Source organism: Xenopus laevis, chromosome 6S (genome assembly GCF_017654675.1).
Source record: "Xenopus laevis strain J_2021 chromosome 6S, Xenopus_laevis_v10.1, whole genome shotgun sequence".
NCBI classification, from domain to species: Eukaryota; Metazoa; Chordata; class Amphibia; order Anura; family Pipidae; genus Xenopus; species Xenopus laevis.
Window position 1 is genome coordinate 79,887,593 of NC_054382.1, and position 12,977 is coordinate 79,900,569.

At 37.2% G+C, this 12,977-nt stretch overlaps 1 protein-coding gene across 10 annotated transcripts in view; it reads left to right on the plus strand.

The window, feature by feature from the left end:
• atxn1.S (ataxin 1 S homeolog) overlaps positions 1–12,977 on the plus strand; it is a 179,517-nt gene that overhangs the window by 83,738 nt on the left and 82,802 nt on the right. For 9 of the 10 annotated variants that reach the window (XR_001936326.2, XM_041567756.1, XM_041567755.1 and 6 more), the window contains one exon: positions 1,970–2,050. The exons of the other annotated variant lie outside the window; for it this stretch is intronic. The gene's annotated coding sequence lies outside the window, so the exon portion shown is untranslated. The remainder of the gene's footprint in view (positions 1–1,969; positions 2,051–12,977) is intronic. 10 annotated transcript variants of the gene reach the window in all.

The following is a 12,977-nucleotide window of genomic DNA, read 5'->3' on the forward strand; positions in this document are numbered from 1 at the left end:
TTGTCCTTTCTGCAGCCACACTTACAGGAAAGGAAAAATAAGCACCCCAAATACTTCCATACTAAAAGCTTTAGCTCGGTCTTCTTTTTATGCATCTTGTAAACAAGCCTAGTAAAACCTGGTCAATATTGCCAAACAATGGGGTTCATTTAAATGAATTTCTTGCATCTATGTGTGTGTGTTCCTGAGTTTTTGTATGTCTTAAAGGGGAAGGGCTTGTGCAGAACATACTTTTTGCTTGTTGCAAAATCATGAAAAATTAAGGGTGTTATTTACTGAGCAAACAAGAACATTTAAGTAAAGCTGGCCATAGACGCAAAGATCCAATCGTACGAATCCTCGATTCGTACGATTTTCGGACCGTGTGTGGAGCGTCCCAACATTTTTCGTCCCACAGAGATCGGTCGTTTGGTTGATCGGACAAAAAATTTGTCGGCTGCCGATAATATCTCTGCATGTATTGCCGATCGTACGATTTTCAGTGGGAGACTGTCACTAGCTTTGTCGGACATAACTTTCGTACGATTGCTGTCAGGAACAGAACACCGGCTGATCTGTTCTTTTCTACTTTATTTGATCGGAATGATTAGCGGCAGGTCGGGAGATGGGGAAGCCCTATCGTTCGAGGATTCGAACAAACAGATCTTTGCATCTATGACCAGCTTTACTCTGTTTTGTTGTTATGAGGTAGACAATTAGGTTACTGGAGGACAGATAATCCCCCGGAGTATTGGATGTCTGCTTATCTGTAAACCAAAACAGTTACAGCTTGTGTGACTGTTTGGTAGGATGTTGTTTATACAGAGTTCAGTATCTCTAGTTCACCTAACTCAGCTAAATTATAGTATGATAATAAAGATAAGTGCTAAAGCAAAATAATGCTCTGGTACTGTTTTATAGTAAAAATAGCTAAGATAGATATTTAGTTTTGTGAAAAGAATGCACAGAAAAAAATATTCAACAGGTTTTATTTATTTTGAAATTGCTGTGTTTTTATTTTACAGCAAATTAGCTTGGAAACAAGTATGTATGTACAAGTAGTATGTCAGAGCAAACTGTTCAAGCACCCACCCCAAACCCTCACAGGAAATACTTTTGGGAGCTGAAGAAAACGGGCAATGGTGCACTCTTCACTCAATTTCTGAAGACCAGTCCATTATTTTTCATAAAGGGAGCATTGGCCCTTGCCAGAAGGAAGGGATTTGTTGGGGGTCAAGATATTTGTTCCCACATTAGGGAACAATGTTTTTTCAACCAAACATGTTGGTATCTGGGAGTTCTACAAGACCTCACAGGCTTAAAGGAACAGTAACACCAAAAACTAAAAGTGTTTTAAAGTAATGAAAATATCATGTAGTGTTGCCCTGCACTGGTAAAACTGATCTGTTTGCTTCAGAAACACTACTATAGTTCATATAAACAAGCTGCTGAGTAGCAATGGCGGAAATTGAAAAAACGGCTAAATGGCACAGGATAAATAATGGATAACAGATAACATTATGTTCTTCAGAGCTTATCTGCTATCTGCTGTGTAACTTGAGCCTTTTCTCCTTTGAACAGCTGCCCACATGGCTATGCAGCAGCGTATTTATATGAACAATAGTAGTGTTTCTGAAGCAAACACAGCAGTTTTACTAGTGCATTATATTTTTATTACTTTAAAACAATTTCATTTTTTGATGTTACTGGTCCTTTAAGGTTTTGCTCCCTGTCTTTCCTGCCTTTTTTTGTTTTATCGCCACCCTATATATCTACTGTATTTGAGTTAAGACATTACACAATGTTACACTCTGTAAAATCTCATGTACAGTAAAAAGCTATGTATTGGTTTTTGACATATGTATAGCTAAGTGTAAAATTTTGGTGTAAAGAAAATCAGGGAAAAAAAACTTAAAAGTTAGCACTGAGTGCCACTGCTATTTACACTGATTTTCTCTATTTCATAACTAATGTAAATGTTTTTACTTAGTCTGGCGGCAGCTATGGTGGTAGAGAAGCCTCGTGAACTATCTACATGCACAAGTTATGCCAAGAAATAAAACTAAGACTGGTAAGCTCATTTTATTTCAGCATTTAATACTGTTTTTGTGAACAAGCCACTGTTGGTTACACATTACAATATGCACAATTCTGCTCAATATACAAAACATTCAGCCCAAGCATAATATACTTGTCCAGTGATACCAAAAGCTTAGCATCCAGATAATAACTTCTCTTTTGGCATCTGTTCCCATCCATGCATCATTGTCAGCAAGATTATTATGAAACCATCTCCTCTGATCTTGAGGGTTTTGCATGTTTTTCTATTTTTTCCCAATGCATCATTTTTTTTAAACATCTTCAAAATATTACTTTGCCTCAGCCAGTATGGTGCCAAGGCTACAATTCCACTCCCTCAGCCCAACAGAAACTGCTTGGAACAATAATATTCCAATAATAATATTTCATTACACTAATAGTTTTTCACACATTATTGTGTAATTTTACAGATTTTCCTGATATGGTAAGCCTCTGCCTCCTCAAGCTTATAGTATCATTTCACTATATAAGACGTGGGCAGATAGCTGACAATACTGAATGCTTATTAGCAAAGCAGATGGGACATTTATCTCACGAGAATAATATTAATAAATGCAAAGAAGAAGACAAAAGTATGCAAATCACCAGCTACTGTCACCATGCTGTATGTATAAATTAGATACAACAGAAATGTATTCAATTACAGATGATTTTAAACTAAGCTAGTTGGTAGTGTCATTAGAAATGCAGCTTGCTTTAATTTTATGTTATAATTTGAGTTCACTTACAAGGATCCACAATTTTTGGTTTTCTGTCATATCCTGTGGGCTGCAGATTTCACAATGGCAGTGATTGTCCAGATGATCTATTTTTGTCTATGAAATGGTCACATTATTATTGTGTGAGGGCAAGGGACATGGTCATCATGAACCGGTGCCCCAAAAGGTCACAGCTTGCCTAGGACACTCGAGGGCCATGGGAAAGCAGAATGAAAGAAGAAAGAACTAAATCTTAACAAAGAAGTTGGCTAGAAATGCTACACATTGTGTTGGGCTTTTTATTAGCCCAAGGTAATCACATGTCATTTAGGAGTGAATATGTGTGCCTCTGAGTATGTTCCCAGTAGCTGTGTTTATTCACAGCACATGATATGAACTGCTGTCATTTATCTTACTTACAATATAAAGCATATACACATCATGATGCAAGGTTAATTATTAATGAATTCAGATTTATATTACATCACAGCTCAACAATCTATGTATCCTACATCAGCTCTATGGCAAAAGAACTTCATTCTTGCTAGATTATTTCTGATATCCCCTAAGTTTTGCTTCTCAACAGCTGCCCAGAACACTAGAGTGCACTGAACATGTGCAGTGTCATTTACACTAAAAAGACGCCCTAACAAGATCCAAGATGGGGAGCTATTGGGGACAACTTTAAGGGCCTGGATTACTGTTATGGGGCTGAACATTTACCTATGTTGATATGCTAGTACAGTATGTTTACTGCATAAAATGCAGCATTTATAGCCGTATTTGCTTTTAGGCTTTAGTTCTTCTAAAGGCTTGAAAACTATTTTTTAATTCATACATATACAAATAGCATAAGAGAGAGTGTCACCTTCCATAAAAATGAACTATGAGTAGATATTATTTTCAGTAATGTTTATAGCCTTTTATACAGTATATAAATATTTTAAAAGATATTTAAAAATGTAATGTATTGGTATGCCTTTAGTGTTCATTAAATATAACTTGGTAGCCCATAAAGTCATTTACTTTACACATTAACGGTATTTGAATGGTTCTGCGAAGAGTTGATTAGCATGCAAAACTTAACTACCAATTCTGTATTATAGTGAGACAAAATTATATTTAATCTCTCTTTCTTATGTATAATAGTGAAAGGTCCTAACACCCAACTCTTTAAACCACAGTTTTGCCTACATACTATTTTCACGTCTTTATTCTGCTGAACTGAAACTTTGAGGCTTATAACCATTTGGTACCACTCACGTCATAGTAATAACAAACTAAATAAGTCTTTATCAGCCAACAGATATAATCATTTATATAGTAATTTACCTTATTAAGCATTTTAAATCATTTTTGATCTTCCATATTTGTATGCGTGATTGGTGAATAAACAATACAATTATAACTGACAGTTATTTTAGTTGTTTGCTGATAATATTGAAGAATAAAGCAATTTTTTTTTACCATGCTGTGTTAAACTTCCATCCTACACATTTTTCTGATCTTTGGGACTGTTTGAGAGGGTGCAAGGCTGCTGTTTGTATTGAGTGGGGTGTTACATTGAATATGTTTTAACCACAAACTCTCTGTACTCCTACTATTCTGCAGATGTGCTGACAATCTCAGACACATGCTGTGTGTTTAGGGTGTGATGTGTCTGCAAATGAGATAGCTTAAAGAAGTCTGATATGACTTTCAGCTCTCTGATGCCGGGAGCTGTATTCCAACACAACTGGCTTAAAGTAGTGACTGTAGGACTTATTTTAATTCAAGAAAAGGTCAACTGTTAGGTGGGGGGCCCTTTAGCTCATAACAATGTTTTTGAAAATATTTCTGCATCAGGCATGCACCCATAGTTGCAACAATATACTGTATAGGACATAAAGGTAAGTGCTCAACCCCAAAGGTCACTATTTAACCTTCATACTAATGTTCCAGGAATACATAGATATAGACTTTTCCTCAAACTCGCCATAATCAGCCTTCTGGATGAGCCCCCACTAGCTACTGCTCCAGGCTCTCCAAGAGGGCCATCCCATATAATTGAAACCATTGGCTGTATGATAATTCTATGTAGCATACATTACACTGAGGAATTACTTACTTACAGGTTAATGCTATTCTATGCGTCTTTGAACTGGTTAGTTATGATTTGAATTCATGTTATGTATCTGCCCATTAGGGCTTGACAAATGATATGTAATGTAATTTACTTGTATTTAAGGGCCCACAGTAAGAAGATTAATGTTCATCTGAAAAGGCATGGGTCTGTGAAACCATTTGTCATACTGCAAGTATTAAATGGGAGCTGTCATAAGGAATAACATGCACTCCATTTCCCAGTTATTACCTGTTTGCTTGAAATTTCTGTGTTTTATCCTGGCATTTCAAAAGACACAAAGGGTGGAAGGACTTGTGAGGAGTGTTATAGTATGTGCTGCAGACTATAATAGTGTTGAGTATTACGTGCCAAAAAGATGTACATAATATAGCCAAGTGACTTCTCTGTCAGTGTAGTGGTACTATACATATACCTGTGTGTGTATGCATATGCATATGTGTATATGTATGTATGTAATATTTACACACACACACACACACACACAGAGAGAGAGAGAGAGAAAAATAATGTCTGGCAAGATGTGCTTTTTATAGTATGTACAGTATAGACTAACATTATCCAGAACATCCTGTACAAGCAAGCAGTGCTTCACACTGATCCATATGTGACCAGCTAACCTTTCTCGTGTTCTACTGCCTCTTACAGGGCAAACATTTGTGAATAACTGTGTTGTGACAGTAAGAAGGAGCTTGTACTGTACATTTCTTACTACATTCTGTAAATAGCTTCCATGGACAGTGATAACTTATCCTCTAAATCCAGACCTGCTAAGAAAGTTTTTGCAGTGAATATTGAACCCAGTGATGCTGTCTATATGGAGTCACAGTAAAAGCCTGCAGAGGAAATGTGGGCCCACTTTCACCTTATAAACTATAATTCATCACACACAGATCTGCTAGAAACTGAGAACATATTGTAGGGAATCCCCCTCATTCTGCTTTCCTGCCCACTGTGCAGCTAAACATATTATGGATTGCACCATTTGAATTTATAAATATGTTCCCAGCTCATCTAAAAAGTATGACACATGAAGGCTTAGAGTAATTTTGCTACTTGCTATATCAGTCATAAGTCACCTGAAATAAGTATTAAAGTTCATTCTCAAAAAAAGTCATGTATGGTAATTTATGATACAGCATTTTGGCTTGCCAGGGCACCCATCAAGGTGTACTTTTCCAGGGCATATACTATGCCAGTATTAAAAAAGAGCATTTCCCCTGAGCCATCCCCAGAAACTGTAGGACACTTGGGGAGAAGATAAATAAAGATACAATTTACTTATTAGAATGGTAACTTCTCTACTGTTGAAGATCAGCAGTTACATTTTATTGGTCCATGGTAATAAAAGAAAGCCACTGATTGGCAGACCAAGGAAAACTTTAAGCAAACTACTTAACCCTTTCCCTGCCAGTCAATTTGTCCTAAATGTGAACATTTACTGCCAAGCAGTTTTTAGACATTTTGTACTCTTTCACTTTAAGGGCCTTTCCGGGGGGGGGGGGTCTTTTTGTTTACTCAGGAAAACAATATATTGTTATTTTTTCAGGACAACCTGAATATGCTAGAGGTTTGGTGTAATTCCACTTCTGTAAAAAGATATAGGCTTCTAAGTGTCTAATAAAATAAAGAAAATCATGTTTCACATAGTACAATGGTAGTTCAACTATGGCTCTCGCACACCCTTAGTAAATTAAAGTAACGACACCTGGTGCACGAAGGTAGAGGATCGGCCACCTCACAAACAGTCCAGCAGAAAGAATCATGCTTGAGAAAAGGGCGTGACCCCGAAACGTTGCACTTCGCAATAAACACGCAAGGCAGCTTGCTTGCAATTATCCCGTGTCACATAGTACAATCACATATATCAGAAAGATAATTTATTTTATGTATGAGAACACAGCAGATTTGAAAAGTTCTATCTCTCCTAAGTGCACCAATACCAAATATATATAGTTTAATGGAGATTTCTCACTTGTATAGGTCAAAATCTCTAAGCAGTACACTACCAAATTTCCAAAGCCCTGCTCCACAAAACGGCATACTTCTGATTTCAAGGCCAAAGAATAGTAGGTTTACCCTAGAAAACTATGCATTATTAGAAAGTGATTCTGGTAAATCAAAAATCGGTAAATATATCTATGTATGCCAAAATACCAAATTGCCGTACTTCCTAAAGTTATAGTTTTTTATAGAAATTGGTGAATTTTTTGAAAAATTACCTCAAAGCTTCCAATCTACAGCATCACATCTCTCACACCTCATTAGGTATCAATGTAAAACACCCTAAATATGATTGCCAGGAGTCCACTGAACAGTTTGATGGCCAATATGTATTGGTTTACCTAAGCGTGTGGCATATAGGGGCCCCAAAATGTAGACACCCCATTCGAGCAATTAGTTCTGTTATTTCAGGTACTGCAAAATCAACACATTTACATCGTTTTGGGGGGGGGGCAAAGGTAGAAAAAAGTATGTTCACCCCAGAAAACCCATATATTTTCTGAAAGTACACAATGAAATCCAAATTGGGTATGCATGTCTTTCTACTCCAAAGCACCAAGCCACAAACCTTTCCTAAATTTGGTGATTTTGGTGACATTTCCAAAAATCACCTCACAACTTCCACTCTGCAGCATCATATTTCCCACATACTATTAGGTATCAAGACATTACCCCAAATAAGAGAGCCTGGGGTCCTCTGAACAGTTTGATGCCCAATATGTTTAGGTGTAACTAAGCATGTGGCAAATAGGGGCCCCAAAATGAAGACACCCCATATGGTCTGTAATTTCAGGTATTGCAAAATCAACACATTTACATAGTTTGGGGGGGGGGGTAAAGGTTGAAAAATTCCGTTCACCTCAGAAAACCATATATTTTCGGAAAGTACACATTCCTCCCGAATTCAAATTAGGTATGCATGTCTTTGTACTCCAAAGCACCAAGCCGCAAAATATTACTGCTGCGGCTGAGCGATTCCTGTAATCTAATGATAATGGTTCAAAGAATGTCAGAATGTCACACATTTTCACCTCACCAAATCTGTCCCTCGTTGCAAAAAGTTTAGACACCCCTGAGACAACATATAAGCTCTGTAGTATACAATGAGATTCTTCAGTACTTATCTTGTATCTACTGTGTATCATGTGCTTGAATGGCTGCCCCCATGACTATACAGCAGCTTGTTTATATAAACTATAATAGGCTACCTGAAGCAAACACAACAGTTTTACCAGTGCAGTGCCACAGTACATTTTATTGTCATTTGTTAGTAAGTAACAAGGATATCGGATCAAGTATGAAGTACTGTTTGAATGGTACTAATAAATAATATTTTAAAATTTGCTTAAATTGGGCTCTCTGGGAAAAGGCCTTCCTGTAATTTGAAGCAAAAGAGAAAAACTTGATATAGAATGAAGCCTTGCTTACTAAGTACAGCTTGGCCATCTACCCATAGTGCTTGTCCAGAGCACATGTTGTGGCATAAACGTGGTTAGCATCAACCACAGCTTGCATTGGCTTCTGGCCAGCAGAATATTAATTTGTTTGCCCTCCAAGGTGAACAGTAATATCAGTTATAATATCATTTTTCATATAATAAAGTACAATGTTGTAGTTGATGCAGTTTCTGATTAAATTAGTGCCATGACATGATGAATTGTGGCGTCATAAAAACATTGTATATCAACTTATATGCCACATCCTTGTGTTCATGAACTCTAACGTAAGTGTAAATCCATTGTGATAGAGATAGTTTGCTATGTGCCATACCTTTAGTGCTCGTTGCATCAGTGAATTTGATAACTGTTCCTCAATGAGATGGAGATGAGTGTAACTGCTATTCTCTTAGCAAGGTGAGAATGAATCATTTTTCACCTTCCTGTTAGCTAGAGTTACAAATATCTTTGTATATTGGTAGCGATGGCTTTTTTTCAAGCAGTGCTCTGAGCTTTCTACCACTATAAGCTATTCCATTTCACATTTGCATAACTGCTGTAGATTAAGCGATTTAGTACATTAGAAATCATGTATATGTCTCTTGGGAAAAAAACTGCTGCAATGCACAGCAAATCTATCTCCTTCTGGTTTTGGGGGCCTACATTTCATTGTTACCTCGAAATGCTTTACTTTATTTATTAACAGTATAAACTGTCCAAGCTTGCTGTGGCATGCTACAAGAAGCATTAGGGGATCCTTCTGGATGTCATGACATTACATACTTGCAGCCTGTAAGTTATTAAAGACATAAATCAGCATTATTCTGCAATCATATCATTCCATAAGCACACGTCTTCTGTAGTTAAAATTTCTTATTTTTCCAGCACATTTAAGAATGCATTGCATACTTTTTGCTGAGGTTATCCTTTATTATTATTCTTATTATTCTTATTGGTGCACTTGTGAAACATTAAATATTTTAAGTAAATCTTTCTTTTAGTGGCTCCTCATATTTGTAATTTGTTTTTGCATTACTGTCCATTCAAATGCAGAAAATATATCCCACCAAGGGAGGAATGAAAACACTAATATTAGTTCTTACATTGCAACACTGCGATCTTACTTACAATGATTTTTTAGCGCCCACACACTTACGTTCATATAAGAAATATCATAATGTATGCACTTAATCTATTTTGTGCAATCAGAGGCTTTTTTCCTGAGGAAGGAAAAAGTTTTCAGGCACCTAACCAACTTTTTCCTGCAACCTTTAATTGCTGCAGTCCTGCATGTGGCAAGCGCAGGCTCTCATGCAACATGCAGGGCAATCACAAAATCCACATTCTCAAAAATAAATATTTTACAGCCCTTTATCCTTGGCAGGCCGAGACTGGCAATCTGTGGATTCTGGCAAATTCCAGAGGGGATTCAAGATGCCATAGACAGTTACAATTTATTGGGCCTGTGTATATGAAGTTGGGGCAAATCTTTTTTAAAGAACGGAGTATTCAGTTAAATTTAAAAACACTGGATGTTTCAGTGCTCCCTACAGTCACGCATTGTGCCTACAGAAGAAATCGCCTGTTCCAATGCTGCATATGGCAACTCCTGCCAGTACCACAATGAAAAAACATACCTTCATGTGGCAGATATTATCATGCACTGTGTCATTTGGTTCTGGGGAGGAGTGTGCATTACTTCTTTAGCAGCAGATAACATTTCTCGAAATAAAAGGGAAACGCTGGGGAGGAACCTTCTTGCATGCTTCAATACTATTGCAAGATGTCATGAAAAAAGACTCTCTTGTCTTTTATAAAAGAAAGAAAAACTGTGTCTTTTGAATCCTCCATCCTGTGCTAGCCCCAGAGATGTGCAGGGTAATCATGCACAGCACAAAAAAACACATGACAGGACGTCCAGTCATACCGAGATAAATGAGTGCCTGCACCGCTCTGTGCTGTACTAGATTCAGACGGGTGCTGAGATCACTCCTGAGAGTGTGGTGATGTTTGTGCATTATTTTGCTCCACAACAAAACCTCGACACACAGATATTCGTAGATAAATGCAATCGCTTTTGATGACTGAGCATTTCTCGTTACCTGGAATTTCTATATTTTGCAAGGTGAGTTTCTTGTGTTGTCAGTGTACATTTAACCAAAGTGAGTTAGTCTGAAATAGTTGTCTTTTAGGGATTCATTTGTTTCCTATATAAACTTATGGCAGTCACTCAAAATCCCACATGAATATAGATGTCTGAAGAAGAAATGACAGTGCTCATGTTTTCTTTTGGTGGGCTCACTGCTTAATTGGTTTCTATGCCTTCGTATTTACCTTCTTTGAAAATGTCAGAGTAATGTCCTGAAACAGAAGAGCACATATTATGTACACATTTTATTCATTCAATGGTATTGTCCATCGTATTGTCTATCCACTTTGCATTGTGTTGTATTTATGCAGTTTTTTAATCCTTGATGTCATAAAAAAAATAAGTACCATGTACATAACACCAGTTCCTAAAGTGAAACAGTTTTCTGATCTGATAAGCATTCTGATCTAACTCGGTTATGTCCCATTGAAAATGGTTCCATTTAATGATGATCCCCCTATCATTTAGTGCCGCAAGACATTTTTTTCTAGGCCATTAATGCCATGGGTCTTTCTGCCAGTTGTTCTTTTGGATTAGTCTATACAACAACAGTCCATGGGTGTATATGTACAAAGCTAATAGTGCTGCATTACAAGCTTTTCACCTCTTGCATCCGTTGTTGGTTGCTTTGTTTGTAATTCTATATGTTCAGTGTATGAACCCATTTACTGTACAGCGCTGTGGAATATACTGGCACAATATACAATAGAATATCATAGACTATTGTGATACTAAAATTCACAATTATAATACATTTTGATATGTATTATCAAGGAAAGTGGGGAAAAAAACGAGAAAAAGTATCACATTATCAGTGTTATATCCCCACCTCAAAACTTTAGTGCAGGTGAAATTATTTTCATATAAACTCAAACACCATCAAATATAGTGCACTGTGCTAGTAAGTATGGAAACGTTTTTTTTAGAGTAGGTAGGTACCCACACGGTTTAACCCCGTTATATATTCACAGACGGCCAAAGTTTGTTTAGCACTTCAAGAGTGTGAATTGTTCCCCCGAATCCTTCAGAAACTTGTAGTTTCTTAGCTCTCCATTTGTTTTATTCTATGGCGCATGTTTCAGTAAGGTACTTGAAACGCTGGGTGTTAAAGAGTGAACATTTTTTATTTTTCATAGCCAATAAAATGTGGTATTCTTTAATCAATAGATGTTATGTATTACAGTCCCTGGTGCTAGAGAGGGGAGATGTGATTGATTAGAATAAATGTTGTGAAGTCCCAATATTCTATGCATGTATTTTCTGTATCAATATGTGATGCAGATTTGTATGTGCTATGTCGCCCATGCTAGTGACTGGCTAGATGTAAGAACTGATGGACAACATAATTTCCCTTGTCCAGCATGTATTCCTTATGGGGTTCTGAATAGTGTGGGCTGAAATACTCAAGGCATGCTGCGTGATTTAGAGGGATAAGACAGAAAAAGCTTCAGGGGGGGTTTAGATATCATGGATACAGAGGTTACAAGCTGTAAATGTATAAAGGCCGTGCAGATGTACAGTGTGCACAGTGGGACGGAGAAAGAAATTTCCATTCAGGATGTATTGGGAATGTGAAGTGATGCGGACAGAAATAATAAACGCTGGAGGAGTGGTAATGATGATGCAATACTTATGATCCATTCCTAGAAGCATTTTGCCTGCTTGCAGTATAATATACAGGACATTATAACCTCAAATAATTCTGGCTGCATTGCTATAATATAATTTGTATTATTTTCTGTCAGTGTGAGGTGCCAATGGAACCTTGGTAAAATTAAAATGAATACAAAGTTTGGCTAAGGATTCTGCGTATAATAATTCAGCTGAGCCACAGGTTGGTTATCACTGTTTTAGGCTCTTTTACATTCTTTCTTTTATAGCTATGAATGGGGTGGGTTACAAGTAAGGGCTTGAACTGTACGCAGGCCTATAATTATGACATACTAATTATATAAACCATTAGAACCAAGCAAAACAGCCGAGGAATGTTTCTGTTCCTGCAGCAATGCTTGCGCGCCATATTTCATCCCATTATCACTTCTGAGAGTAGTTATGTTGCACGTTTCTTGCAGCTGTAAACTCTTAGCTGGCTCCTGCAATATAATCAGAACGAGCCATCTTCTGTTATGGTTCAGCCCAAGGATTAGTCTTGATAAATTGCAGGTGCCAAATGGAACAACAGTATATTGGGAAGGGAGGGGGGAGATGAGTATAAGCCTTTTGTCCCTCGTTTGGTGTTTGGAGACACACGGGGATACACTTTGTTCACGTCTTTGACATTACTGGAGGTTTGCACCAAACTGGGTATTTCACAGGGAGAATGTATATACTTGGTATACTTTGAAAAAGGCTGAAAGAGCTGCCGAAACATCAGTAGGTGCCAAAAAAATAATTTTCAATAAGACCTGAGATGTGTGGGTTTTCTGACCATAATTTACTTCTGCAGGGCAATACAGTTATTTACCACAGTTAATTAATTGCCAGCCAAA